The sequence below is a fragment of the Hemicordylus capensis genome, chromosome 2 (assembly GCF_027244095.1).
Source record: "Hemicordylus capensis ecotype Gifberg chromosome 2, rHemCap1.1.pri, whole genome shotgun sequence".
In the NCBI taxonomy this organism is placed as follows: domain Eukaryota; kingdom Metazoa; phylum Chordata; class Lepidosauria; order Squamata; family Cordylidae; genus Hemicordylus; species Hemicordylus capensis.
Window position 1 is genome coordinate 242,587,518 of NC_069658.1, and position 27,837 is coordinate 242,615,354.

Here is a 27,837-nt window from a genome sequence, read left to right on the forward strand (position 1 = left end):
AGATGCTCCATGCAGACTTCACTGCTATTCTCCACTTATGGGGCCAAACTCCTAGTTCTGAGGATTCCCTCCCAGCACCAGCCCCCCCCCCGAATCTGTGGGTAGGTTGGTGGGTAGGCTGCTGCAGGGCACCCAGTGCAGGTGCAGCAAAAACCAGTGGTGCAACCACCAGCTGCAGGACTTTTTGGGGGGGGGGCCTGGGTGGTGGAAGTCCAGACTTCTGACCAGAAGTCCAATCCAAAGAGCACCACTACCTGGAAAGGAACATTTTACACTTGAGGACTGTGGGCTTGACTTCACCAAGTTCCAAGATGCCTTTATGAGTAAAATACGGAGCCATGTACAGACCAGCTCAGCATCACCCTACACCCCGCATCAGGCCATTCCCAGGTGTGATCTTGGCATGCCCATCACTGGGGACCCTGAGAAGAGGGTTTGGGCAAAGGAAGAGTGAACTTCCCTGCCAGGAAAGATGTGGCTGGCTGGCCTTCTGGGTAGTTCCTTACAGTCCAACACTTAAGACTAAAGGTGATACTTGATGTCGGATATTTTCTATGGTTGAGGATCTCTTCCAGTGTCCTGGAGGCATCTCGCCTGAACTGGACCGCAGTCTGGCTGCATCTCATAGCAAATGAGGACATCACCAATCCAATCCTAGAAACCACCCAGGCCCTGAAAATGTGCTCCTCACAGCATGCTGAGAAAGAAGCAAGCATCACCACAATGTTTCTGACTGTTTACTAATCTTTTATTTTTAACAATAAAGTCTATAAACTTATCTTAAGGGTATAGTTCTATATTTTTACCTTGTACCATAAAAACTAATTATTGCATTCTTTCAAACAAAAGATCTTTGAATTTTTGAGAGTTAAGATTTATATTCAACATTCCAAACACAGCTAGGAATGGCCCAGGTCGACATCCGCAGGAATGCAGTCACTAGACCACATCCACAAGAAGTTACTCATAAGCAGTTGTATGGCAAATAATGGGACATACACTCAATCTCTATGGAACACAACAGGAACATAGGAAGCTCCCTTAAACCAAGTCAGACTAGTGGACCTGGTCTTGTATTGCTTTCTTACAAACAAAAATCTTTGAATTTTTTAGGGAGTTAAGAGTTCTATTCAACATTTCAAACACATCTAAGTATGTCCCACAGGAATTCAGTCACTAGTCCACATCCACAAGAAGTTACTTATACTGCAATTAATGGAGCACAAACACAATCGCTATGGAACACAAAAGGAACATAGGAAGCTGCTTTCTACTGAGTCAGACCATTGGTCTATTTAGCTCAGTATTCTCTTCGGACTGGCAGCGGCTCCTCCAGGGTTGCAAACAGAAGTCTCTCTAATCCCTATCTTGGTGATGCCAGGGAAGGAACTTGGAACCTTCTGCTCCTCCCAGAGGGGCTTCATCCCCTAAGGGGAATATCTCACAGTGCTCACACTTCTAGTCTCCCTTTCATATGTAACCAGGGCAGACCCTGCTTAGCTAAGAGGACAAGTCATGCTTGCTAGCTTAAGACCAGTTCTCTGGGGTACCTTAGCTGCAGGTTAGTGAGAGAAGGGGGCACACTTTTCAAAAAGGCTGGGAAATCTTTTGATTTTTGGATTGCTGAGTTTCGATGGCCCTCTGCAGAGGCCCTGGCCCTGCAGCGAGGCCTCAAAATGTGCATTGCCTTTTGTGACCCTTTACACTAGCTGGAGTTTCCTTTCCTATTGTTTCTAATATGCAGTTGTTGGGTGAGAAAAGGGGGAGAGGTGAGAAGACATTAAATGACATTTGGGATGACTGGTGGGCACTATGTATGCATGTACGTGTACACACTCCTGCCTTCTCTTCACTTCCTGGACACAGGAGAATGGGCCAATGGAAAGCAAGAGGCTTTGCCCCCCTACCCCTGAAACACTCCATTGGCCGGTAATGTACTTTGTGTTTAGCACTCTGTTCGCACTAGCAGCAGGGAAGTGACTTGCTTAGGGAGCAAGAGGCGGTTAGTTCAAATCCCCGCAGGTGTGTTTCTCAGAATATGGGAAACTCCTATATTGGGCAGCAGCGATATAGGAAGGTGCAGAAAGGCATCATCTCATACTGTGCGGGAGAAGGCAATGATGAATCCCTCCTGGATTCTACCAAAGAAAACCACAGGGCTCTGCGGTTGCCAGGAGTCGACACTGACTTGATGGCATGATCGGGTCCCCCCGCCCTTTAGCACTAGCAGGAGCTTCCCATGGGATGTACATTCAGTTGTTGCTCAAAAACACTGGAATATATATATTTTTAGACACACTCCTACAGCAAAAAAAGCCAGCAGTCTAGAAAAGGCTAAGCTCAGGGCTTCTGTGAACTCAAGACTGCAGTGTTTTGGAGTATTGATTTGTTTTTTAAACAACTCTCTAGATGGAGCTTTCCTCAATCTATTTAAAATAAAATGGTCTTTCTATGGGGGGTGTCATATTCCACTGTAATTAAGAGGACGTTAGGCCAGGGATGGGGCCAGGACTCAGGAGCAGAGCATCCGCTTGGCAGGTAGAAGGTCCCAGCTTCAATCTCTGCAGCATCTCCAGGAAGGGCTGGGAGAGACTCCTGTCTGAAACCTCAGAGAGCCACTGCCAGTCTGTGTAGTCAATACTGAGCTAGACGGACCAATGGTCTGACTCGGTAGATGGCAGCTTCCTATTACATTCAAGGGGACTACTTTGAGCAACGTTCCTCATGTTACTTAGCAACCCTCTTCTCTAGAGCCTCTTATCCCCGCCCCCAACTTTGCAATCCTTCCGGTTAAACAATTCATCGGTTGGGCAACCCTTTAATATGGCTTACACTAGGAGAGTTGAGCTACAGTAGCTTCTTCCAGAAAGTTAATGGCAGTAGGGGCCTGAAAGGATTGTAATAATTTGTGTTAGCTGGTTATTTCCCCAAATAGCTGCATTTTGGCACAACTGCATCAGAAATGATGATGTATTATTTATTACTATCTAACTAACTATCTATATCACCATCCCATACAGAATAAAGAACAAAACATACAGCTGGGAACACAGTTAAACCAGATATGAAATTTAAAATGTATTAAAGCAAAATGGAAACAATTAAAAAGACTGCTAAAAACATAAGACATTTTTAAAAGCCGGATTGAATGAGAAAAGTCCAAGACAAGCCTGGGTGACATCCCCTAAACCTCCTTTCCAACAGAGTCTATCCTGTGTGCTGTAGACATACTGTTGTGCTGGGGGTTATGAGCAACAGTCTTCATATCTTCTTCTCCAGAAACCCTTTAAGTGGGTTTCCTGATCATATTTTACAGTGTCGAAAGCTGAGCACTTATCCCCCTTATTCATAAGGGTTTCTTTTTTTTAATTATCCTGCTCTTCTTCAAGTAGCATCTAATAAACCTGCAAGTCCAGACCATTGTTTACTGACCTTACTTAGGCATAAGCTTTTCAAAGGCTGTCAACCTTTTAGTGACCTGTAAATGAAGTCAATAATTCCTTTTGTTCTGTATTGGGATTCCAGCCAACAGAGAAAGCCCTGTTGGATGAAGCCAGCTAGTCTCACATGCTCCTTCCCACAGTACCCAATCGGAGGCATCGTGGAAGCCCAGAAGCAGGGCATGAAGACTGTTGCCCCCTCCCACTACTGCTCCCCTGAAACTAGTATTCGGAGGTATACTGCCTCTGAACCTGGAGGTTCCATGTAGCCCTCATGAAAGTTGCCACTGATAGCCCAATTCTCCGTGCATTTGCTTGATCACTGTTAGAATCTTCCTCTGTTTCAGTGCACCCCACTCCTGCCTGTCTCCCTAAAAGAGAAGACCATGGATTTCACTGTGCTTTGGCAGTCATGGAATAAGGAAAGCAGCAGCTTCTGGAGGTCATAGCACACCCCTTGGTGTTAGTAAATGGTTAAAAGCATTTCTGGCATGTGGCTGACAAAGGCATAAGCCAATCGAACTGCAGTGCTGCAGGGAAAATGCAGAACACCTCTCAGGTATTCCCATCTGAAGGCCATTCACTGGAAGGTCTGGAATAAATTAATCAAAATTGAATTTATTTTGATTAATCGCTCCAAGATCTTTCCCAGGAGGACAGAAACAGTGGGGGTTCCTAAGACAAGGTGCCTCTCATGAGCCCCAGAGAAGGGCTGACCCACCCGCTTCCCTAATCGAAGAGCCATCTCTAAAACAAGGCCGGCTTCCCCAGTGGAAAGACTCACCCAACCAGGCACATGGACAGAGCAAGGAAAGGTGACTGGCTGAGGCTACCCCTGCCCGAAAAGCCTGGCTTTGCAGAACCACCAGTTCTTCACAATCTCACTGTCTCAACAAAGCACAGTTTGGAATTGAAGTCACAGACTTGGCCATTTGAGCACAAACACTGGGAGGGAAAGAAGGGCCGTCTCCCAGACGCTCAAAGATCTTAGTCCCTCATCTCCATGCTGCCTCCAGGATCTCGATTAACGAAAGGTAGATCACCTGGCTGAGGTCTCAGCCCCAATTCCTTTCTTTGCAGAGGTAGATCTAGCAATGAGGGTCCGTGTGCTCTGCATATGGGCCCCCAGGGGGAGCCACCTCTGGTCCTGCCATTTGCCGCCTCTGCCAGAGGGCCCAGGCCATTTGTCACCACCCAACCCTGGCCGCCTCTTAGCAGGAGCCGAGTGGTGACACCATTATACCATGCTGCAGCTGGAACAACGAAGCCAGCCGGTCACATCAGTGAATGGAGGCCTGCGGTGGGCAACTGGCCAATGGCAGTGCTGATGGGTGAGCAGAGGCCAATAGCGGAGAGTAGATGGAGACAGTAGTGGAGTAAGCAGTGGCCCACCAAGATATGTAAACACAAGCCACTGCCAATGTTGCTATGCCTCTGCTGCTTTGCCCCTCTGGACCTCCTTTCTCTTTTCAACCCACTGGTGGAGCCAGTGATCAGGACCAGAGCACTTCCCTGCCCCAAACAAACTAGATAGAACAAAGAGGTCTTGATTTTTATAATGGTTTTGAGAACTAGAAGAAAATTTTGCATTCCTTTAGGGGACATGAGAAGAGTTCATTCTCAAAAAGGGGAGAGTGGCTGTGGGCTTGAACCAGGGCCTAGGCCCCAGATCTTTTCAGCATCTAGCAATGCCTCTGGTACGACTCCATATTTCCCTCATGAGGCAGCTTAGGGGGAGGTTTCCTCCAAACAACTATTCTGTAGGTCATCCAAATACTGCTCTGAACTGAGGCTGCTAAAGTTGAAACGATTCTTAGACAAGCAGTTGGAAGAGAGTATGGTCACCATGGTTTAAGGCCACAAACACCAACACAAAGTATTATGCTGCTACCTTGTGATAGAGAGAGGAGGCCTGCCTTTCTGGGGGTGTGGGGGTCATACCCTTTACTTCTCTCTCTCTTTTTTTTTTAAAAAAGAGAGAAGGGATAAGAGACCGGAAAAACACAACTAAAGTGGGTGAACGTCAGTAGATAATATCGATGCTATGGCCCCCTTTTTAAGAGAAGACTACTCGATGCGTGCTTCAGTGCTGAACTGGCACCAAAGAGAGAAGTATTGCCCTTTATAAGCTAGGCTCTACTTTTGTCAGATGCACTCTTCAGAAGCTCAAACCACAAGTAAGATGCAAGCTTCTAAGGTGGACGTGGTTTGGGCTCTTTTTTCCAAAGCAGATTAATGTAGTTCTTTTCCAGAAATAAATATACAACATGCAGAGTGGTACTTCAGTGATGAATAAAGAATTGCATCCAATCAACAATCTTCTAACACTTCAAGGATTTATATGGTTTCACCAGCATGAAGCTTCTGATGAGAAATCAGGTTTGTGTAGTATCTTTCCACACTCCAAGCATGTAAATGGTTTCTCTCCTGTGTGAACCCTTTGGTGTGAAATGAGATGTGCATTTTGACTGAAGCACTTTCCACACTCCAAGCATCTATGGTTTCTCTCCTGTGTGAATCCTTTGATGTAAAGTAAGGCTTGAACTCATTCTAAAGCTGTCTCCACACACCAAACAATTAAATGGTTTATCACCTCTGTGAATACGTTGGTGTAAAATCAGGCTTCTGCTGATACTGAAGCTCTTTCCACACTCCAAGCATCTATATGGTTTTTCTTCGGTATGAATCCTTTGGTGTGAAGTCAGGCTTTCGTTGCGACAGAAGCTCTTTCCACACTCCAAGCATCTATATGGTTTCTCTCCTGTGTGAATCCTTTGGTGTGAAGTCAGGCTTGTGCTGTGACGGAAGTCCTTTCCACACTCCAAGCATGTATATGGTTTCTCTCCTGTGTGAATCCTTTGGTGTGAAGTCAGGTTTGCTCTGCTACTGAAACTCTTTCCACACTCCAAGCATTTATATGGTTTCTCTCCGGTGTGAATCCTTTGATGTGAAGTCAGGTTTGCTCTGCTACTGAAACTCTTTCCACACTCCAAGCATTTATATGGTTTCTCCCCAGTGTGAATCCTTTGGTGTGAAGTCAGGTTTGTTCTGATACTGAAGCTCTTTCCGCACTCCAAGCATCTATATGGTTTCTCCCCTGTGTGAATCCTTTGATGTAAAGTGAGACTTCCACTGAAGCTCTTTCCACACTCAAAGCATTTGTTTTTTTTCTCTCCTGTGTGGATTCTTTCATGTGGAATGAGAAACTTTTTCTTGCTGAAGCCTTTCCCACATTCCAAGCATTGGTATGGTTTCTCTTCCGTATGCATTTCCCTCCGAGGCTCAAGTCTGGTTTCAGAACTGAAGCTCCTCCTGTTATAAGGATAAAGCGTTTTCTCTACTGCTTTCTCCTTTCCCCCCTCGATTGTGAGTCTATGCAATTCACCATGCTGAGAAGCAGGAGATCCATTCCTCTTCTTCCGTTTGATTCCTCGGTGGGGCATTCCCTCATTCTCATTCTCCCAACTGTTACCTGCTGGAAGAAAGAGAGAAAACTGATCAGGGCTGAGACAGTCAAGGGGCCTCAGATCAACGATGCACCCCCAGTCACGTGTTCTCTTGACGGGATAACAAGATCATTGGACCTTTAAATGACCAAAAGGGATGATTAAGGAGGATATGGAGACTGAAAAAAAGATGAATGAGTTCTTTGCATCTGTCTTCATGGAAGAGGATAATGAGCACATACCTACAGGTGAACTGAGCTTCTCAGGCCTGAAGGCTGAAGAGTCACACAGAGATGACGTTCTAAACCAGGGATTCTCAAACTTGGGTCCTCAGATGTTTTTGGACTTCAACTCCCATAATCCCCAACCAAAGGCCTTTGGGACTGGGGATTATGGGAGTTGAAGTCCAAAAACATCTGAGGACCCAAGTTTGAGAATCCCTATTCTAAACTGTCTTGAAACATTAAAAGTTAACAAATCACCAGGGTCAGATGGCATCCACCCAAGAGTTCTTAAAGAACTCAAATATCAAATTGCTGATATTCTAGCAGAACTATGTAACTTATCTTCACCTTCAGGCTCTGTACCAGAGCTCTGGAAAGTAGCCAACATAACACCAATTTCCAATAAGGGATCGGGGGCGGGGGCCCAGGAAATTATAGGCCAGCTAGCTTAACCTCTGTTCCAGGCAAATTGATGGAAAGCATACTTAAGGATAAAACTGTTAAACTCATAAAAGAACAGGCCCAGCTCAAGGGGAACCATATGGCTTCTGCAGTAATCAATCTTGCCTCACCAACCCTTTGGAGTTTTCTTTGAATGTCAAGAGGCATATATGAACAGAGGTCATCCAGGTGACATAGTATACTTGGACTTCCAAAAGCCTTACCAAATTCCTCATCAAAGTCTCTTGAGAAAACTTAGCAGTCATGGATTAAAGGGACACGTTCATGTGTGGATTGGTAACTGGTTGAAGGGCAGGAATAAATGGACAGTTTCCTCAATGAGGGAACAAGAAGTGGGGTCCTCCAGGGATTGATCCCTGGGGGACCCCACTTCTGACTTCCCTCATCGAGAAAACCTGCTGACTCAGGTTGCGGCAGCTGTAACTGATGACCAGGAAATTTAGGACCAACACGAGCAAGATCATAATGCTGGCATAGGGCAGCCAGAAGAGGAAATCCTTCTGTTGCCTCACACCCTTCTCCCTCAGAAAAGGCTAAAGGCCTAATTTGTAGAAATCATGTGTTACACTCAGTCAATATGGGGCACAACTACCCAGCTTGTGAGCCAGGATTTGAGTTGCTTCACTGCTACCCCAGACTGATGTCTGTCCACTTGTTCCTTGGCTGCATGGGTCACTGCCCTTTGGTCCAGGGAACCGATTCTCTGCTCTGCAATCAACCACTCTCCATGACCCTCGGTTTTGCTGCCCAGAGCTCCCTTTTGCTGAATGGATCTCCAATCATCTTCCTTCCAGCACAGCAACACTATACAGAAAGTATAACACCCTCCATTAAGCCGCCAAAACCACTAGATCCGTCTTTTCTTCCTGTCCCTTCTCCCCACTTCTCTAAGAGCTGAAACCACAGATGCAGACTAGCTGACTCAATAAAGGTTTTTCTGGCTGCCCCCAAATAGGACCCCTCCTCACATGTCTTCCATCATTCCCCTCTTGTTTCTCAGATTGCTCTACTCTTTACTAACCAAAGTCAGAGTCCTGGGACCCCTTTCGCCAGAACAATGGTCAAAACTGCCACCCAACCAGCTCTTCTCCAGACGCTGAGCTGAGGAAAAGGCCTGCCACCGATGAATGCTGGTGACTAGCTCAGATGGCCAGCATAGAAAAGGACCTATTCAGGAGGTGGTGTCCTTCATCTGTGTGAAGCCAATGGAATGCTCCTGGACGCAAGAAGATCACTCCACCTCTTGCGTTCTACGCACTCTCTCTGTGCCTTTGAAAACCCCTTCTCTCCTTTTCTTCATCACCCTTCGTGGCTAACGAAGCCTCCCTTCTGCTTTCTCTCTCCCCCTACCATCTGAGTGTTAGATCCCACACTATGGAATAAATACATCCATCCAGTGAAAACTCAGCTGCAATTCATTCAGAAATCCCTTCATTTGCGTACTCCTGCTTGCTTGCCTCACGGATTTTCCTCCCCCCATTCACTACTTTCCTCCTCAGTCTCTCGTCCCTTACCCCATCACTCTCTTTCTTTATCAGTTTCCCCCCCCTTCCAAATCGCCTGTTCTAGGAATTTCCTTTCTGGTCATCACTGCAATTTTCAGCCATTTTAGACAGTGCTAACATGGGCCCCAGACCATCTTCTCTAGCAGCTCCGTCTCCCAGAACTCAAGGGGCTTTCAATACATGTACTGCTTTATTTTGCTAATTCCACATGTGTTTATTTTCCCCGTTCCCTAACAATATGTAATTTCTAGTTCTCTTTTTAATATATTTGATTGTTCATTAGAAGCTGGTCTTGCCCTCCCCTTTTGTACTGCTTCTGCTCCCACTGCAGAGATGAGCCCTTTGGATTAGCCCTTCCCAACACTGACAGGCCTGATTAGCTCTAGGGATTTAATTGGAACCGGGTGGGGGACGTTCAACAGCAGGGGTGGGGTTGTCTTTAAGGGCAGGGGAGGGCGCACTTAACCCTCCCTCTGCTTCCCCCCACCGCTGGTGCTCGGTTTTTTGGAAGTCCGTCAGGGCGGCAGCGTACCTCTCTTCCGCCCAATTGCCCCTTGACGGGACATAGCCAACGTGCATGTCGGATGCACACACGTGATGTGCCTGATGCTCACAGGCACATCGGGTATTTCCAGGTACTTATGGTCAAGGAAGCAACGAACCATAAAGGACCTCCAAACCAGTTCCATGTACATCCCGATTTAGCTCATGTGTCATAACAGCCAAATTCCCTCCCGGCTACTTATCCTGCAAGATTTCAATATTCTCTCCAAAGCCTGCTTGACAGCTGGGGCCTCGGTTTGTAGGTCCCACCTTCTATGGCGCTCTCTCTCTCTCTCTCTCTCTCTCTCTCTATATATATATATATATATTTTTTAAAAAGGCAGGGGGAACTCTAGATCTCATGTTTCCCTCAAGTATGGAGAATTGTGTGGATGCAGAATGGGATTCAACATAATTCTTTCTCATAGCCAGATCATCATCAGAGAATTACAGAGATCCTGAAGCTCTGTGGGCATTGGGGATCAGTCACAGTTTCAATGGCAGCGTGGTGAAGTGGTTAGAGTGCTGGACTAGGACCGGGGAGACCCGAGTTCAAATCCCCATTCAGCCATGAAACTAGCTGGGTGACTCTGGGCCAGTCACTTCTCTCTCAGCCTAACCTACTTCACAGGGTTGTTGTGAAAAGAGAAACTCAAGTATGTAGTACATCGCTCTGGGCTCCTTGGAGGAAGAGCGGGATATAAATGTAATAAATAATAATAATAATAATAATAATAATAATAATAATAATAATAATAATAATGGGTGTGAACAAGCTGGAACTTAATCCAGAACAGACAGACAGACCTCCTTGGGCATCTGAGCAGGAGATATACTGTACACACAATCTATCCATACACAAAATTGATTTACTGTCTTGGTTCAGGTGCTGGGCCCCAAAATGGAGACTCTCCTTGGGGGGGGGCAGGTAATTCACAGGACTTTGCTTGCAATCTGCTGCTTGGGATGAATCCCATCACATAGCTGAGAGGAGGAACCTTCTCCTAGGACATGTCTCTGCATGGATCCCAGATCTCCCTCTCCTCTCAAGAAGACCAAGATCTCCCTCCCTCAGGCACCTTAGGGCAGGGGCCACAGTCTAGTGGCAGAGCACCTGCAGAAGGTCTCCGTTTCAGTCCCTGGCAGCATCTTCAGGTACAACTGGGAATAACCCCTATCTGAAACCCTGCAAGGCTGCTGCCAGTCAGTGAAGAGAACAATGAATTAGATGGACCCATGCTATGACCCCAAATAAACCAGCTTCATATCTTCAGAGTCCATCAGGTGAAACCACCTTGGGGTTCTGTTTTATTTCTTGTACTTCTGTCCCAAACTTTCCTCCACTGCTTGCCTCCTCTTGGATCCTCACAAAAACTCAGGTTGGCCTGAGAGATTGGCTCAAAGCCACCCAACGAGATTCATCCGTGAGGAGTATTTGATCCCTGATCTTCAAGATCTTTCACACTTTGGCTGCTAAAGCACACTGGATCTCTGGCCCCCTTGTGGATTGAACTTAATTATGGGCACCATCCTTCCACCTACTTCAGCAAACCAGACCCATATCTCTTTTCCTCTTTCAGTCTCCCCTTTAGTGAAAAAGAGGGAGCCTTACCGAGAAAAGACACGTTCTCATAATTCTCCTCCATGACTGTCCTGTGCAGGGCTCTTTGGTCCGGATCCAGTAAAGTCCACTCCTCCTCCGTGAAATGCACGGCCACCTCCTCAAAGGTCACCAGACCCTGGAATAAGAAGAAAACATTTCCTCCTCAAAGACCACGTAAGAATTCATTCCCTTCCAAGCACAATCCAAATGGGTAGTTACTTTATTTGTACACCACCCAAAAGCCTGTTACTCTGGGTGGTTTACAACATCATAAAACAAGTTTAAAAAGAAATAAACACCTTAAAATTTATGATCGAAGTCTAGTTAAAAAGCTTGAGTGAAATAATGTGTCTTTAAATATTTTTTAAAGGTGTCAGAGATGGGGAGGCTCTTATTTCAGGTGGGAGTGCATGCCAGATTCTTCGGAGAGCAACAGAGAAGGCCCGTCCCTGTATAGTCACCAGATGAACTGGTGGCAATTGCTGATGGACCTCTTTGGATGATATCAATGGGCGATAGGGCTTATAGTGAAGATGACATTCTAAGATGGTCTGTTTGAGATTACCCGGCTACCAACCTGGTTGCCACATTCTGTACCAAATACAGTTTCTGTACTATGGCAGCCCCACATAGAGCGCATTACATTAGTCAAGTCTGGAGATTACCAGTATATACAGTGAGGGAAATAAGTATTTGATCCCCTGCTGATTTTGTCCGTTTGCCCTCTGACACAGAAATGACCAGGCTATAATTGGAATGGTAGGTTTATTGTAGCTGTGAGAGACAGAACAACAACAAACAAACCCTCAAAAGCCCAGTGCCCAAAAGCCAGCGATGGATTTGCATTGTAGTGCGGGAAATAAGTATTCGCTCCCCTATCAACCAGCAAGATTTCAGGCTCCCAAGTGTCTTTTCACTATATGCAGGTGACAAGCTGAGATGAGGAACATCCTCTGTAAGGGAGTGCTCCTAATCCCAGCTTGTTACAGTATCTGTATAAAAGACACCTGTCCATAGAAGCAAGCAATCACCCAGCTTCCAAACTCACCACCATGCCCAAGACCAAAGAGCTGTCGAAGGATGTCAGGGATAAGGTTGTAGACCTGCACAAGGCTGGACTGGGCTACAAGACTATCGCCAAGCAGCTTGGTGGGAAGGTGACTACAGTTGGCACGATAACTCGCAAATGGAAGAAACACAAAAAAACTGTCAATCTCCCTCGGTCTGGGGCTCCATGCAAGATCTCACCTCGTGGAGTTGCAATGATCATGAGAACGGTGACAAAGCAGCCCAGAACTACACGGGGGGAACTTGTCAATGATCTCAGGGCAGCTGGAACCATAGTCACCAAGAAAACAATTGGTAACACACTACGCCGTGAAGGACTGAAATCTTGCAGTGCCCGCAAGGTCCCCCTGCTCAAGGCAGCACATGTACAGGCCCGCCTGCAGTTTGCCAATGCACATCTGAATGATCCAGAGGAGAACTGGGCGAAAGTGTTGTGGTCAGATGAGACCAAAATCGAGCTCTTTGGCATCAACTCAACTAGCCGTGTTTGGAGGAGGAGGAATGCTGCCTATGAGCCCAAGAACACCATCCCCACCGTCAAACATGGAGGTGGACACATTATGCTTTGGGGGTGTTTTTCTGCTAAGGGGACAGGACACCTTCACCGCATCGAAGGGACGATGGATGGGATCATGTACCGTCAGATCTTGGGTGAGCACCTCCTTCCCTCAGCCAGGGCATTGAGAATGGGTCGTGGATGGGTATTCCAGCATGACAATGACCCAAAACACACAGCCAAGGCAACAAAGGAGTGGCTCAAGAAGAAGCACATGAAGGTCCTGGAGTGGCCCAGCCAGTCTCCAGACCTTAATTCCATAGAAAATCTGTGGAGGGAGCTGAAGATTCGGGTTGCCAAACATCAGCCTCGAAACCTTTCTGACTTGGAGAGGATCTGCAAAGAGGAGTGGGACAACATCCCTCCTGGGTTGTGTGCAAACCTGGTGGCCAACTACAAGAAACGTCTGACCTCTGTGAATGCCAACAAGGGTTTTGCCACCAAGTACTAAGACATCTTTTGTGAAGGGATCGAATACTTATTTCCCTCACTACAATGCAAATCCATCGCTGACTTTTGGGCACTGGGCTTTTGAGGGTTTGTTTGTTGTTATTCTGTCTCTCACAGCTACAATAAACCTACCATTCCAATTATAGCCTGGTCATTTCTGTGTCAGAGGGCAAACGGACAAAATCAGCAGGGGATCAAATACTTATTTCCCTCACTGTATGTACTACTATTTTGAGGTTGTTTATCTCAAAAAATGTATCAGCTGGCATATCAGCTGAAGCCGACAGAAAACACCCCTAGCCACCGCCCCAACCAGAAACACCAGGGAGAGGCTTGGATCCAGAAGCACCCCTAGACTGCGTACCTGTTCCTTCTGGGAAGTGTGACCCCATCCAGAACCAGCAGATCAAAACTATCTCCTGAGTTCTGACCCTGCACAGTAAGTACCTCTGTCTTACCTAGATTCAGTTTGTTAACTCTCATCCAGCCCATTGCTGCCTCTAGGTAGGCATTTAGGGAGACTATGCCTTCTCCTGATGATGTTGACTTGACATGTCATCATCAGCATATTGATAACCCTGCATCAAACCTCCGGATGTATACCTTAAAGAGCATTAGAGGCAGAATGGAGCCCCTGGGGATGCCATATAAATGTTCATGTTTTGAAGAGCAACAGTCTCCAAGCAACACCATCTGGAATCTGCCCGAGAGATAGGAACGGAACCGCGGCAAAGCAGTGCCTCCCACTCCCAATCCCATCAGATGCTCCAGAAGGATACTGTGGTCGATAGTATCAAAAGCCTCCAAGAGATCCAAAAGGGCCAAAGGAGTCACACTCCCTCTATCAGTTCCTGGAGGCAGCAACAGGCTGGATGAGGGAGAACAATTGACAGAGCTAATCAAAAGAAATGGAGCGGGGAGGTGCTCTGTCTCAAAGGCGCTCCATTACAATGTTTTCAGGACACCATGGAGGCACCAGCAACTGCCCCTGGAAAACACATTATCCTGGGACAGAGAAGCAGATTGCTGTCCTCTTGCTAAATATTTGACAGCCAACCCTTTCAGTGACTCTCCCTTGCCCAGTTAGCCAGATCAAAGCCTTCACAGCCCTCCTAGCCAGCAGTTTTGACAGAGGCCAAAGGAAAGAGAAATGCTTTCACACCCAGAGGGAAGTAGGGCAGATGAAGGTGACCTCTTCATTCCCTGTCCTCCTCCCCCAGTGACCCCTCCCCTACTTGATCTGGTTGCACTGAAGCCTCTTCCGCTCCACCAGCAAGAAGAAATGGCCGGGAATCCATTGGCAGTGTCATTCCAGTACCTGCGAATCACAGAAGAGTAATGGAAAGATGTTGGTGAATGAAACAGAGTGACAACTAGTATACTTGGGAAAAGATTTTCAGGATGGCTTGGTGCACAATTCAAAATATGGATTTCGATGCATGAGACAGTTTTTGAACCGATAACTGGCATAACCCAAAATAGTTTTCAACTGTGGGAGAGGCTGGAGAAATGCATTCCCCCCGCACGAGCGAGTCCACACACCCCTTTAATAGAGGTTCCCAGATGTTGTTGACTACAGCTTGGAAAAAGAGTTTCAGGATGGTTTAGTGCACAATTCAAAATATGGATTTCGATGCATGAGACAGTTTTTGTGCTGATAACTGCCATAACTCAACATATTTTTAAACTGTGGGAGAGGGTGGAGAAATGCATTCCCATCACAAGCAAGATCTACACAGAAGAGAAGCCTCCACACCCATCTGCCCAAATAATTTCTTCCCTCACACACTCTCCCACACTCAACCTTTCCTTGAAACCTTTTGAGTGCCGGGTCATAGAAAATCAGAACAGACTTCAGGAAAAAATATTGAGGAGACATACAAGTGCATATTAGGGGGAGCCTGTCCAATGTGCCTCTCCTTCAAGTAACCCCAGGGGTCCAGCAGTGGGAGAGGAGGTGGGAACACTTGCCTGCCCCATTGCCCACCCTTGGCTGTCATCGGGATGGAGAGGTTGAAGGGAAAGGTGGCAGCCAGGAGATTTGACAATTTCCAATAATTACACATCCGTTATAAAGAACATTTTCTGTTTGGGTGCAAGTTTATATTTAAGCTCCATACAAGGAAAGGTTTCTCCCCACAGACTCTGCAAGTTCAGGTGCAGATGTATAAGACTTAAAACAGAATACTTTTTAAAAAAAATCCTTTTTGCAAGATGCTAGAAGGCATCCTCCTCCTCAGAGAAACATCAAAGCATCCTATGTATTTTGAGGACATTTGAGCAAGAGGGAGACCAAGGGGACGTCCAAATCATGCCTCCTTACCCAGCCAGCTTGAAGCTCCGCCAACTTCCTGCGAGGCCCACCTGGACAGCGGCCTCTGCTTGGCATCCAGTGGAGCCCTCTCTGCCTCAGAGAAATCAGGAGCTGCTTCTGATAACAGTCCTGGAATCTGAAAGAGACAGAAGAAGAGATCCCAGACAGGGGACAGGCAGAGGTAGAGATTAGAACAGGAACAATGCAGAACAAGGCCTGAGGAGGGGTTGGGTGGGACGGATCTCCTGGAAGGATTCTCCAGTTGCCTTCTTGGACAACTAGGGGCTTCTTCCAGGATCGCCTGGCTCACATTCTAGGCCCATTGCAACTCCCAGGATGAACCGCTCTCTTACCTGCAGCTCTCCCTGCTTCTTCTTCTTCTCTGCCTGGCTCAGGAGGAAACCTTCTGCCAGGGCCACCGCCTGGGAACTGGTCTCCGCTCCACATTCTCTGATCCATCTCTCCATCTCAGGGGGTAGCCTGGTCAGGAATTGCTTCAAGACCACCAAGTCCAGGATCTGATTTTTTGTGTGTCTTTCTGGCACCAGCCACTGATGGCAAAGGTAGTGCACCTGGTGGCAAACCTCTCGGGGTTCATCAATCTCTTGGTAGCAGAACTGCCTGAAGTGCTGGCGACATATATCTGAGCTCAGGTTGCCTCCACGCAAGATCTTCTGCCTGGTCCTTTCCCAAAATCCCCCAGTGCTCTCAGCCTGGGTGGTATCCAGTCCGTTTCCTGCATCCAGGCCAGAAGAATCTTTCTTTCCCATCTTCAATCTGTGCTCCAGGGCAGCCTCTGACAAGATTATTATTAATTATTATTATTATTATTTTTACATTTATATCCCGCTCCTCCTCCAAGGAGCCCAGAGCGGTGTACTACATACCTGAGTTTCATACCTGAGATCTAAACAACTCCTTGTTCTCTCTCGAGGGAAGAAAGTTTTTGACACCCAGATTCCACCTCGTGGACCTTCTTCCTGTACAAAATGGAGACAAAGGACAGGAGTAAAAAAGAGAAACTAGAAACGCAATGTGTGGAGGAGGAGGAGGAAAGAGTGGGGGGCAGAAAAGAAAGCCTTCAGTCCAACGCAGCCTCCTTTTCTTTTGGTCTGACCCTAAGAACTTCCAAGCCTTACTACTCCTCTGGGCTTTCTTACTGACCCCTTGGTAAACAACATACAGCATCTTCCAAATGAGTGAAAGGGTCAGGGGAGGGGAGTTCAGGGTTTCCTCCTGAGTCTACCGGCCCCTGCCCCATCTCTGGATCAGCTGGGTAAGCTGCCTTACCAGGCCCCCATTATTTTTAAGGACCTAAACCAGGCATCCCCAAACTGCGGCCCAGCATCCTTAGCACAATTTTTTGTGGCTGGGTATGCTGGAAGTTGTAGTTCAGCAACCTCTGGAGGGCCGCAGTTTGGTGATGCCTGACCTAAACAATGCCTCTGAACAGCTACTAGCTCAGACTTGCTCCTCTAAGCTAAGGCCCCCTTTGTTCTCTCGCTTCCTGCTGGGTCTCCCACTCCCCATTACTGGCCCAACTGGTATTTCCTACCACCCCTCCCCACAAACGCACTGGGGACTCACCAGATCGTCCCCGGCCCCCGCAAGGGTGGAGAAGGCAAGGGTCACACCCTCCCCCAGAAGAGGCGCGAGAGCTCCAGTTCCTTCTTCAGCAGGCTTCAGACAGCAGCAATTGCAGATTTTAGTCCTTGCAGCACCCCAAGCACCTTAAGGGCCAAGAGCTTAAAGGCCAAGCTGAAGACAGAGCCTCCTGGCGAGAATCTCTCTCTGTGGTCGCTAAAAGTCGACACCGACTTGACGGCACTTAATCAATCAATCAGCATTCCAAGCAAGACTACCCTGGCGTGGACGCAGCAGGAAATCACCCGGGGTGGCTAGTTTAGGTGTAGCAGCAGCAGCCTAGCTCGCAGCAATGCTGCCCTCTCTGAAATCTGGACCAGTGTATTTCGGGACATGTAGTTCTTTGAATGACTACAACAATGGATGCACTCTTTCAACAAACTACATTTCCCGAAATGCACTGCTCTGGATTTCGGCCCCTCTTTGCTCTTCTATCGAGGGTACGCCACTGGGGGGGGGGGGAGTGGCGGCAACGGCAGCTGCAATTTCAAAACGGGCAGGAGGAAGGGCATGCAACAATGGATGCACTCTTTCAACGCACTACAATTCCCAAAGTGCACTGCTCTGGATTTCGGCACCTCTTTGCACTTCCATCGAAGCTACGCCACTGGAGGAGGAGCGGAGGAGGCGCAAGCTGCAGTTCCAAAATAGCGGCAGGAGGAGGAAGGGACGGGAATGCATCTTGTAGACCGTGGATGAGTGCTTGAGCACCTCCGCGAGATGCTGAGCAAGGAGGCATAGGGTTGTTTTTTCCCCTCCGTCTGGGTTAGAATTCTGTGTCCCTCTTGTAGCAGGGTGTGGTGTTTAGAACGGTATCAGTAAAGGGCTTTGATTCGGCGTGTTCGGTGATGGAGGAGGGGATGGAGACCGAGTGGGTGGGCTCAGGGAGTGGGAAGGAAGGGGCTTCGTCCGGTTGGGGGGGAGCTGGAGGGTGGTTTCCCTGCAGGGGATGTTTGTTCCAAGAAGAAGCGGGATAATTGCTTAGAGTACCAGGCTGACCTCTCTGGGAGGTGGGAAGGTAGCGAATTCTCTTTTCTGGCTGTTGTGAAGGCAGCTGACAAGGAAGTGAAGATTGGAGATACTAGCCCTGTTAAATTGGCGGAGTGGCTGCGAAAAGCTTTGGGGGATATTGCTCGGGCTAAATGTCTTCAGTCTGGTGACTTATGAGTGGAGTGTGTTCATAAGGAACAGCTGGACAAACTCCTTCGATTGGCCTTCCTGGGTAAAATTAAGATGAAAAAAGGGGTTATATTGGGTGTCCCTTTATGCATTTCTGATGAGGAGATTTATTTATTTATTTAAACCTTTTTATACCACCCAAAACTTATGTCTCTGGGTGGCTTACAACAGAATAAAAACAGAGTAAAACATTCGTTAAGACAAAAATTGGGGGGGCAGGGGAACACACACATTACGACAATTTAAAAAATTTAAAATAGTATTTAAAAACACCATTAAAACCATTAAAAACAACATTAATTAAAAGCCTGGGTGAAGAAATGTGTTTTTAAAGACTTTTTATAAGCTATCAGAGATGGGGAGGCTCTTATCTCACTAGGGAGTGCATTCCAAAGCCTTGGGAGAGCGGCAGAGAAGGCCTGTCCCTGATTGGCCACCAGACGAGCCGGTGGCAGCCGCAGACGGACCTCTCCAATAGATCTCAGTGGGCGGTGGGGTTCATGCAGAAGAAAGCGTTCCCTTAAATACCCAGGGCCCAACCTGTTTAGGGCTTTATAGGTTATAACCAGCACCTTGTATTTTGCCCAGAAGCATATCGGCAGCCAGTGTAGCTCCTTCAAGACAGGAGTTATATGGTCTCTCCGAGATGACCCAGAGACCAGCCTGGCTGCCGTATTCTGGACCAGCTGTAGTTTCCGGACTACGTACAAGGGCAGCCCCACATAGAGCGCATTACAGTAATCCTGTCTGGAGGTTACCAGCAGATGTGCCACTGTTTTGAGGTCATTCACCTCAAGAAACGGACACAGCTGGCGTATCAGCCAAAGCTGATAGAAGGCACTTCTGGCCACCACCTCAACCTGGGACACCAGGGAGAGGCTCGGATCCAGAAGGACCCCTAGACTGCGTACCTGTTACTTCTGGGGAAGTGTGACCCCATCCAGAACAGGCAGATCAAAATCATCTCTCGAGTTCTGACCCCAGACAATGAGTAGCTCCCTCTTATCTGTATTGAGTCTCTGTTTGTTATCCCTCATCCAGCCCATCACCGCCTCCAGGCAGGCATTTAGGGAGGTTATGCCCTCTCCCAATGATGCTGACATGGAGAAATAGATTTGGGGGTCATCAGCATAGTGGTAGCACCCTGCACCAAATCTCCTGATGATCTCTCCCAGCTGTTTCATGTAGATATTAAACAACATTGGAGACAATATGGAGCCCTGGGGAACACCATACAAAAGTTCAGATTTTGAAGAACAGCAGTCTCCAAGGGACACCATCTGGAACCTGCCCGAGAGGTAGGAGCGGAACCACTGCAAAGCAGTGCCTCCAACTCCCAACCCCCTCAGGCACTGCAGAAGGATACTATGGTCAATAGTATCGAAAGCCACCGAGAGGTCCAGAAGGACCAACAGAGTCACACTTCCTCTGTCAACTGCCAATTGGAGATCATCCATCAGGCCGACCAAAGCAGTCTCCACCCCATAGCCAGCCCGAAAGCCAGTTTGAAATGGGTCAAGATAATCAGTTCCATCCAAGACTGTCTGGAGCTGTGAGGCCACCACTCTCTCAATTACCTTGCCCAGCCACGGAAGTTTGGAGACAGGCCTGTAGTTGTTCAAGTCCGAGGGATCCAGGGTAGGCTTCTTCAGAAGCGGTCTAATAATTGCCTCCTTAAGACAAGGAGGCATCCTACCTTCCCTCAGAGACACATTTATACTCTACGAGGCCTTCTACAACAACCCCCCTGTCAGATAATATAAGCCATGTCGGACAAGGGTCAAGGAAAAGGTGGTAGGCCGCACCATTCCAATCAGCTTGTCCACAGCCTCAGGAGTCACAAACTGGAACCGATCCAACCTAATCACACAAGAGGAGTCGCTGGACACCTCCACATCAGACACTTAGGTAACTGTGGAGACTGAGTCTAAGTCAGCCCGAATACGAGAGATTTTTCCGACAATGAATTCATTAAACACATCACAGCAGATTCTGATTCAAGGGAGGAGGGGCACTCACTAGTCCTCTCACAACCCTGAACAACTCCGCCGGATGTGAACTTGCGGATGCAATACGGGCAGAAAAGAATCGCTTCTTTGCCGCATGTATCGCCTGAGCATAGGTCTTCAAATGAGCTCTATGTTGCAATCTGTCAGATTCAAACTGAGTCTTTCTCCACTTGTGCTCCAGTCGTCTACCTCGCCGCCTCAGCCCCCGTAGTTCTTCAATATACCAAGGGGCCAATTTTGAAGCAGGTCAGAGAGGACACTTAGGAGCAATCATGTCTACTGCCCCGGTAAGTTTGCTGTTCCAATTCTCCACCAGGGCATCAACAGGATCACCAGCAGAGCCGACACTAAATCCCTCCAAGGCTTCTTGAAATCCTGTTGGATCCAATAACCTTCACGGGTGGATCATCCTAATAGGTCCCTCGCCCCTGTGAAGGTGGGAAGTATTGTGAGTCCAACTTTAACCAGATGGTGGTCCGTCCATGACAGTGGGGAAGTCACAGGATTCCCCTCCCACGGAACGCCACCCTGATCAGAGTGAAAGACCAAATCAAGCGTGTGACCAGCAATGTGCGTCGGCCCCGAGATCTCTTGAGATAGGCCCATAGTCGTCATGGTCTCTATGAACTCCTGAGCCGCTTTGGACAAATTGATCCCAAAGTGAACCACAAGCCTGGGGGCCTCCAAAACCAAGTCCGATATCAAGTCCGTCAGCTCGATTAGGGACCCTGTTGAGCAGCGGGGCAATCGGTACACCAACAGAAGTCCCAGTCTATCCCTGCTCCCCAGACTTAAGTAGACACATTCAATATGGTCCAACACTCTAACAGGAATCCTGGTAAGGGAAAAGTTATTCTTATAGACCACAACCACTCCACCTCCCCGCCCATGGTCCGTCACCCGCTCCTCAACAGAGTAGCCTGGAGGAAGAAGCTGGGACCACACTGGGTCACCAGCCTCCCCCAGCAAGGTCTCTATAATACATACCAAGTCAGCATCTTCATCCAGAATCAAATCATGGATGGTTTCTGATTTGTTCTGGACCGATCTGGCATTACAGAGGAGCAAGGTGAGGTTCCAAGGATGTTCCGCTTCCGCACTGCTCCCCAAGGTCAAAGAGCTGGCAGGACAGCCGGAAGGGGAATCAGCTAGTAAATTTCTGTGTTCCCTTCCCCTATAATGGCCTGCTGACCTGCCAACGTTACTTCTTCTGTTCCCCACCATGACCGGAATGGCCGCCCCACAGTCGGTGGACACGCCCCCTGTCTGCCCATCTCCGGTTAAGCCCAGACACATTCTAAGGTTGTCTCACCCAGGACAAATTATAACAGAAGCTCCACTATTAAATGCCCCTCCCCATACAAATATCTAGGCCAAGAGACCTGGCCCTCGCCCTCGCTGTCCCCTGAATAGGCGACACCAAAGGGGCGACCCCCTTTGGTGTCACCCCTTCGGTGGCAACCCCGCCGCCACTGGCAGAAGCCTTTATAGCCCTGAGCAGGCAGCTCTAGGCAGCTGGAATGCAGGAAACTGCCAAGTCACCCTCCTCCCCGGCCCCAATCCTGCAAGGCCTCACCTCAGCACAGCAACCAGTCCTGGGGGGCATATAACAGGCAGGGGGCAGCAGGACAAGCAAACAGGCAGGCACCCAATCACACACCCTGGGGTCTACCTGGGAGCAGATGTTGTCTCTCTTCTCTCTCCTGCAGACTTCTGAAGTAAAGCGTTTGTCTTCCAGGAGGGAGGGAAAAGTCTCTCCCTCCCTTACGGTTTTTGCCTTGTTTCGGGGTCGGGAAATACCTGAACAAGTAGTTATTGGATACCAGGTTTCTAGGGTTCATCCCTTTATTCCACCTCCTTTGAGATGTTATAAATGCCAGCGTTATGAGCATGTAGCTGCAGTTTGTCGTGGTCAAACTCGTGGAAAGTGTGGTGGTTCTCATTCTATGGCACAATGTCAGAGCTCCCAGCCTGTAAAGTGTAGTAACTGTGGTGGTGATCACACCCCAGGGTAGTTGACGGTGACGAAGAGCAAGCCTGGGATATCCAAGCATTGAGAATTGAGCAAGGTCTTACCTATCCTATGGCTGTGAAAATATATAGGGAGGCTAGTAAGATAGGGGAGCTTGTTGGGGATTTAGTTTCCTCTCCTCTCCCTCCCCCTCCCCCTGATGGATTGGTTGAAGGAGGGACCTGTCGTTTTTCCTGCAGAGGAAATGTTTCTAGCTTTTATGGTGGAAGTGATTAATTGTACTGCCCAGACTGAATGCCGTTCTGAAAAAAATGACTCTTATTCTAAAGGCCGCGGAGAAATATCTTGGCATGATCTTGGTTACGACTGGACAGATTTGTGAAATTTTGGGACACCCAGAAACCTAGGCTACCACCTCTGTCTATTTTCAGCTGGAATGCTCATAGTCTTATTGCACATGGTCAGGAATTGAAGTATGTTTTATCCAAAACTCCGGGTCCCCCCTCTATTGTTTGTATTTAGGAGACTTGGCTGGTCTCTTCTTTGACCTTCCGACTGCCTGGATATGTTTTTTTGCGTAAAGACAGGAAAGTGGGGAGAGGGGGTGGAGTTGCGGTTGGTATTTTAGAGCAGTGTTTCTCAACCTTTTTGGAATCAAGGACCGGTAAATTATTTGTGTGGACTTTCAAGGACCGCTACATTCTTCCTGCGCAGTTTCCCTGACCAGCAGTTAGTAAAGGAGTTTCAAGTTTATCTATTAGTACTATATAGTCTATACTACAGACGTGCACAACTCAAGTGACCTGGTGGGCCAAAACTGACCGTGTTGGCTGATGGGGGCCTAGGTCAATTTTTAGGACACTGATTATTAAAGTAACACTGAATAGCAATCAATTAATTAAATCAAATTAAAGTGAAATTAATTAAAATGAATTTAATCAAAATTTAACTTTTGAAGTTCTGGCAGGCCAAGATTAAGAAATTAAAATAAAATAAATTGAATTAAAAATTCTAATAAAATAAAATACAATCTGTACAAAATACATCATAATAAAATGCATTGTTCTTCTTTTCCACCTCTGCCAAATCATCACATTTAACATGGAGCACTTCTAAGGAAAAATATTAGAGAAGTTTTTCTCTTTGTTTTTGATAAGATTATACTTTGATCCTTCACCACACAGGCTTTTTATAAGAAGGAAAGAGAGAAGTGAGATCGGGAAAGAAAGAGGGAAAGGCTTGGCTTGAGAAAGAGAGACAGAGGGGTAGAAAAAGGAAAAGGGGATGGGGCAGGCTTGAAGGGAGAGAAAGAAAGAGAAAAAGCAAAAAACGAAAGGTAGAAAAAGAATAGTTTGGCTTGAGGGAGGGAGAGAAAGTTGAAAATCAAACTGATGGAAAGAACCACCCCACCGCACAGCACCTCGCTCTGCTTGTTGCTTGCCTTCCCATGCCGAAAACCTCATGTATTTAAAAATTCCAGTGTATGGCTGGGCATGGCTGCCGGGAGTGGGGTGAGCCAGTAGTCCTTTTACCTCCTCCCCCCCCCCCCCCCCGCGCGCTGCAAACCTTCATGTTTTTAAAAAATATATATTTCCATTCCAGCCGCTGCGTGGCTGAGGGGATGGTGGTGGGGTTTTGGGTTTTTTTGACAAGTTGAGTGCTGGTCCGCACCTTGGGCAATTACACCCCCTCCCCTGCGAGCGGCAAACCTTCGTGTTTTTAAAATGTATATATTTCCGTTCCAGCTGCCGCGCGGCCGAGGGGATGACTGTGGGGGAGGTGTGAGACAGTAGTCCTCCTTCTACCTCCCCGGCCCCCGGTCTGGCGGCAGCAGCAGCAGATACTGATAACAGAGCGATGCCGAGGCCTGCCGTATGGCCCAGCGTCACTTCCGAACTGTGAGGTGCGCCTGCGCAGTTCTGCTGATCCCTGGAGATATTGCAATACCAGGTTGATGCTTGGAGTGAATGAAGCAAGCTCCCACTTCACATCCCAACTCTAAAAAATCCACTTAATATTCAGTCCTCAAATAAAGGACATATCAGCTATTACACTGATAAGAACAGAGACTTCACCCTGATCTTAGGCGCGGACCAGTACTCAACTTGTCACGGAAAGGCACTGGTCCGCGGACCGGCGGTTGAGAAACCGTGCTCTATGGTTTCTCTCCTGTGTGAATCCTTTGGTGTTTAGTGAGACTTGCATTTTGTCTGAAGCCCTTTCCACACTCCAAGCATCTATATGGTTTCTCTCCGGTGTGAATCCTTTGATGTACATTAAGTTGTACACTTTGACTGAAACTCTTTCCACACTCCAAGCATTTATATGGTTTCTCCCCAGTGTGAATCCTTTGGTGTGAAGTCAAGCTTGTACTGCGACTGAAGCTCTTTCCGCACTTCAAACATCTATACGGTTTCTCTCCTGTGTGAATCCTTTGGTGTGAAGTCAGGCTTGTGCTGTGACTGAAGCTCTTTCCGCACTCCAAGCATCTATATGGTTTCTCCCCTCTGTGTATCCTTTGGTGTGAAGTGAGATTTGAACTATAGCTGAAGCTCTTTCCACAATACAAACATGTATATGGTTTCTCTCCTGTATGGATCCTTTGGTGTGAAGTGAGATAAGCACTTCGTCTGAAGCTCTTTCCACACTCCAGGCACTTATATGGTTTCTCTCCTGTGTGAATCCTTTTGTGATAAGCCAGGCTTGCATTGTGACTGAAGCTCTTTCCACACTCCAAGCATGTAAATGGTTTCTCCCCTGTGTGAATCGTCTGGTGTGAAATGAGATGTCGATTTTGACTGAAGCTTTTTCCACACTCCAAGCATTTATAAGGTTTCTCCCCTGTGTGAATCGTTTGGTGTGAAATGAGATGTCGATTTTGACTGAAGCTTTTTCCACACTCCAAGCATTTATACGGTTTCTCCCCTGTGTGAATCCTTCGATGTAAAGACAGGCTTGTGTTGGTGCTGAAGCTCTTTCCACACTCCAAGCATGTATATGGTTTCGCTCCTGTGTGACTTCTTTGGTGTGAAGTCAGACTTGTGCTCTGACTGAAGCTCGTTCCACACTCCAAGCACGTATATGGTTTCTCTCCTGTGTGAATCCTTTGGTGTGAAGTGAGATAAGCACTTTGTCTGAAGCTCTTTCCACACTCCAGGCACTTATATGGTTTCTCTCCTGTGTGAACCCTTTTGTGATAAGCCAGGTTTGCATTGTGACTGAAGCTCTTTCCACACTCCAAGCATGTAAATGGTTTCTCCCCTGTGTGAATCGTTTGGTGTGAAATGAGATCTCGATTTTGACTGAAGCTTTTTCCACACTCCAAGCATTTATACGGTTTCTCCCCTGTGTGAATCCTTCGATGTAAAGACAGGCTTGTGTTGGTCCTGAAGCTCTTTCCACACTCCAAGCATGTAAATGGTTTCTCCCCTGTGTGAATCCTTTGGTGTGAAATCAGGCTTGTGCTGTGACGGAAGCTCTTTCCACACTCCAAGCATGTATATGGTTTTGCTCCTGTGTGAATCCTTTGGTGTGAAGTCAGGTAAGTACTGCTACTGAAGCTCTTTCCACACTCCAAGCATCTATATGGTTTCTCCCCTGTGTGAATCCTTTGGTGTGAAGTCAGGCTTGTGCTGTGACTGAAGCTCTTTCCACACTCCAAGCATCTATATGGTTTCTCTCCTGTGTGAATCCTTTGGTGTGAAGTCAGGCTTGTGCTGTGACGGAAGCTCTTTCCACACTCCAAGCATGTATATGGTTTCTCCCCTGTGTGAATCCTTTGGTGTGAAGTCAGGTAAGTACTGCTACTGAAGCTCTTTCCACACTCCAAGCATCTATATGGTTTCTCCCCTGTGTGGATTCTTTCATGTTGAATGAGAATCTCTTTTTTGCTGAAGCCTTTCCCACATTCCAAGCATTGGTATGGTTTCTCTTCCGTATGCATTTCCCTCCGAGGCTCAAGGCTGGTTTCAGAACTGAAGCTCCTCCTGTTAAAAGTATAAAGCGTTTTCTCTACTACCTTCTCCTTTCTACCCTTGATTGTGAGTCTATGCATTTCACCATGCTGAGAAGCAGGAGATCCATTCTTCTTCTTCTGTTTGATTCCTTGGTGGGGCGTTCCCTCATTCTCCCAACAGTTACCTGCTGGAAGAAAGAGAGGAAACTGATCAGGGCTGAGACAGTCAAGGGGCCTCAGATCAACAATGCACCCCCAGTCACGTGTTCTCTTGACGGGAGAACAAGATGGTTGGACCTTTAAATGACCAAAAGGGATGATTAAGGAAGATATGGATACTGAAAAGAAGCTGAATGAGTTCTTTGCATCTGTCTTCATGGAAGAGGATAATGAGCATATACCTACAGGTGAACTTTGCTTCTCAGGCCTGGAAGCTGAAGAACTGAGTCACACAGAAGTGACGTTCTAAACTGTCTTGAAACATTAAAAGTTAGCTAATTGCCAGGGTCAGATGGCATCCACCCAAGAGTTCTTAAAGAACTCAAATATCCAATTGCTGATATTCTAGCAGAACTATGTAACTTATCTTCACCGTCAGGCTCTGTACCAGAGCACTGGAAAGTAGCCAACATAACACCAATTTCCAAAAAGGGATTGTGGGCGGGGGCCCAGGAAATTATAGGCCAGCTAGCTTAACTTCTGTTCCAGGCAAATTGATGGAAAGCATACTTAAGGATAAAACTGTTAAACTCATAAAAGAACAGGTCCTGCTCAAGGGGAACCACTATGGCTTCTGCAATAATCAATCTTGCCTCACCAACCCTTTGGAGTTTTCTTTGAATGTCAAGAGGCATATATGAACGGAGGTCATCCAGGTAGCATAGTATACTTGGACTTCCAAAAAGCTTTACCAAATTCCTCATCAAAGTCTCTTGAGAAAACTTAGCAGTCATGGATTAAAGGGACAGGTTCATGGGTGGATTGGTAACTGGTTGAAGGTAACTGGTTGAAGTTACCAAACTAGCTCCTTCTCCCCTATGGTAGGTGCTGCTGAAAGGTGAGGAACTGCCCTGCTTTGCATACTGCATGATGGCTTATACAATGAAGTCAGAGTGAAAGGAAGGCCATGGGGAGAAATTCGTTTTAGTGAATAGCTTACTTTTATGGTATGGGAACATGGGATCTCTTTTCACAACATAGAGCATCTTGTCTCCCTTTTGAGGGAGGGTTTTATTCACAATTGAGGCTGCTGCTATTTTATTTCTTTCTTTTTTTTGTATTTGATAATTATTTTTTATAAAAATCTATGAAAATAAATAATCTACCTATCCTCTTGTCTTCCTTTTGCTTGTGACCTGTGATTTGAAAGTAAACGGTGCCACCAAAGTATCAGGGAAATGGGCTTTGTGGTGGAGTGAGCTCTACATACTTGACTATGTTTCTTTTTATTAATACCTGGAATACATA

The 27,837-nt window shown here is 47.1% G+C and overlaps 2 pseudogenes; both read right to left on the minus strand.

Moving 5' to 3' along the window:
• Nucleotides 1-3,048: 3,048 nt before the first annotated feature.
• The window catches only part of LOC128347577 (zinc finger protein 420-like), a 31,778-nt pseudogene continuing 6,989 nt past the window's right edge, over nt 3,049-27,837 (minus strand).
• On the minus strand, nt 24,330-24,536 carry LOC128348351 (uncharacterized; annotated as a pseudogene).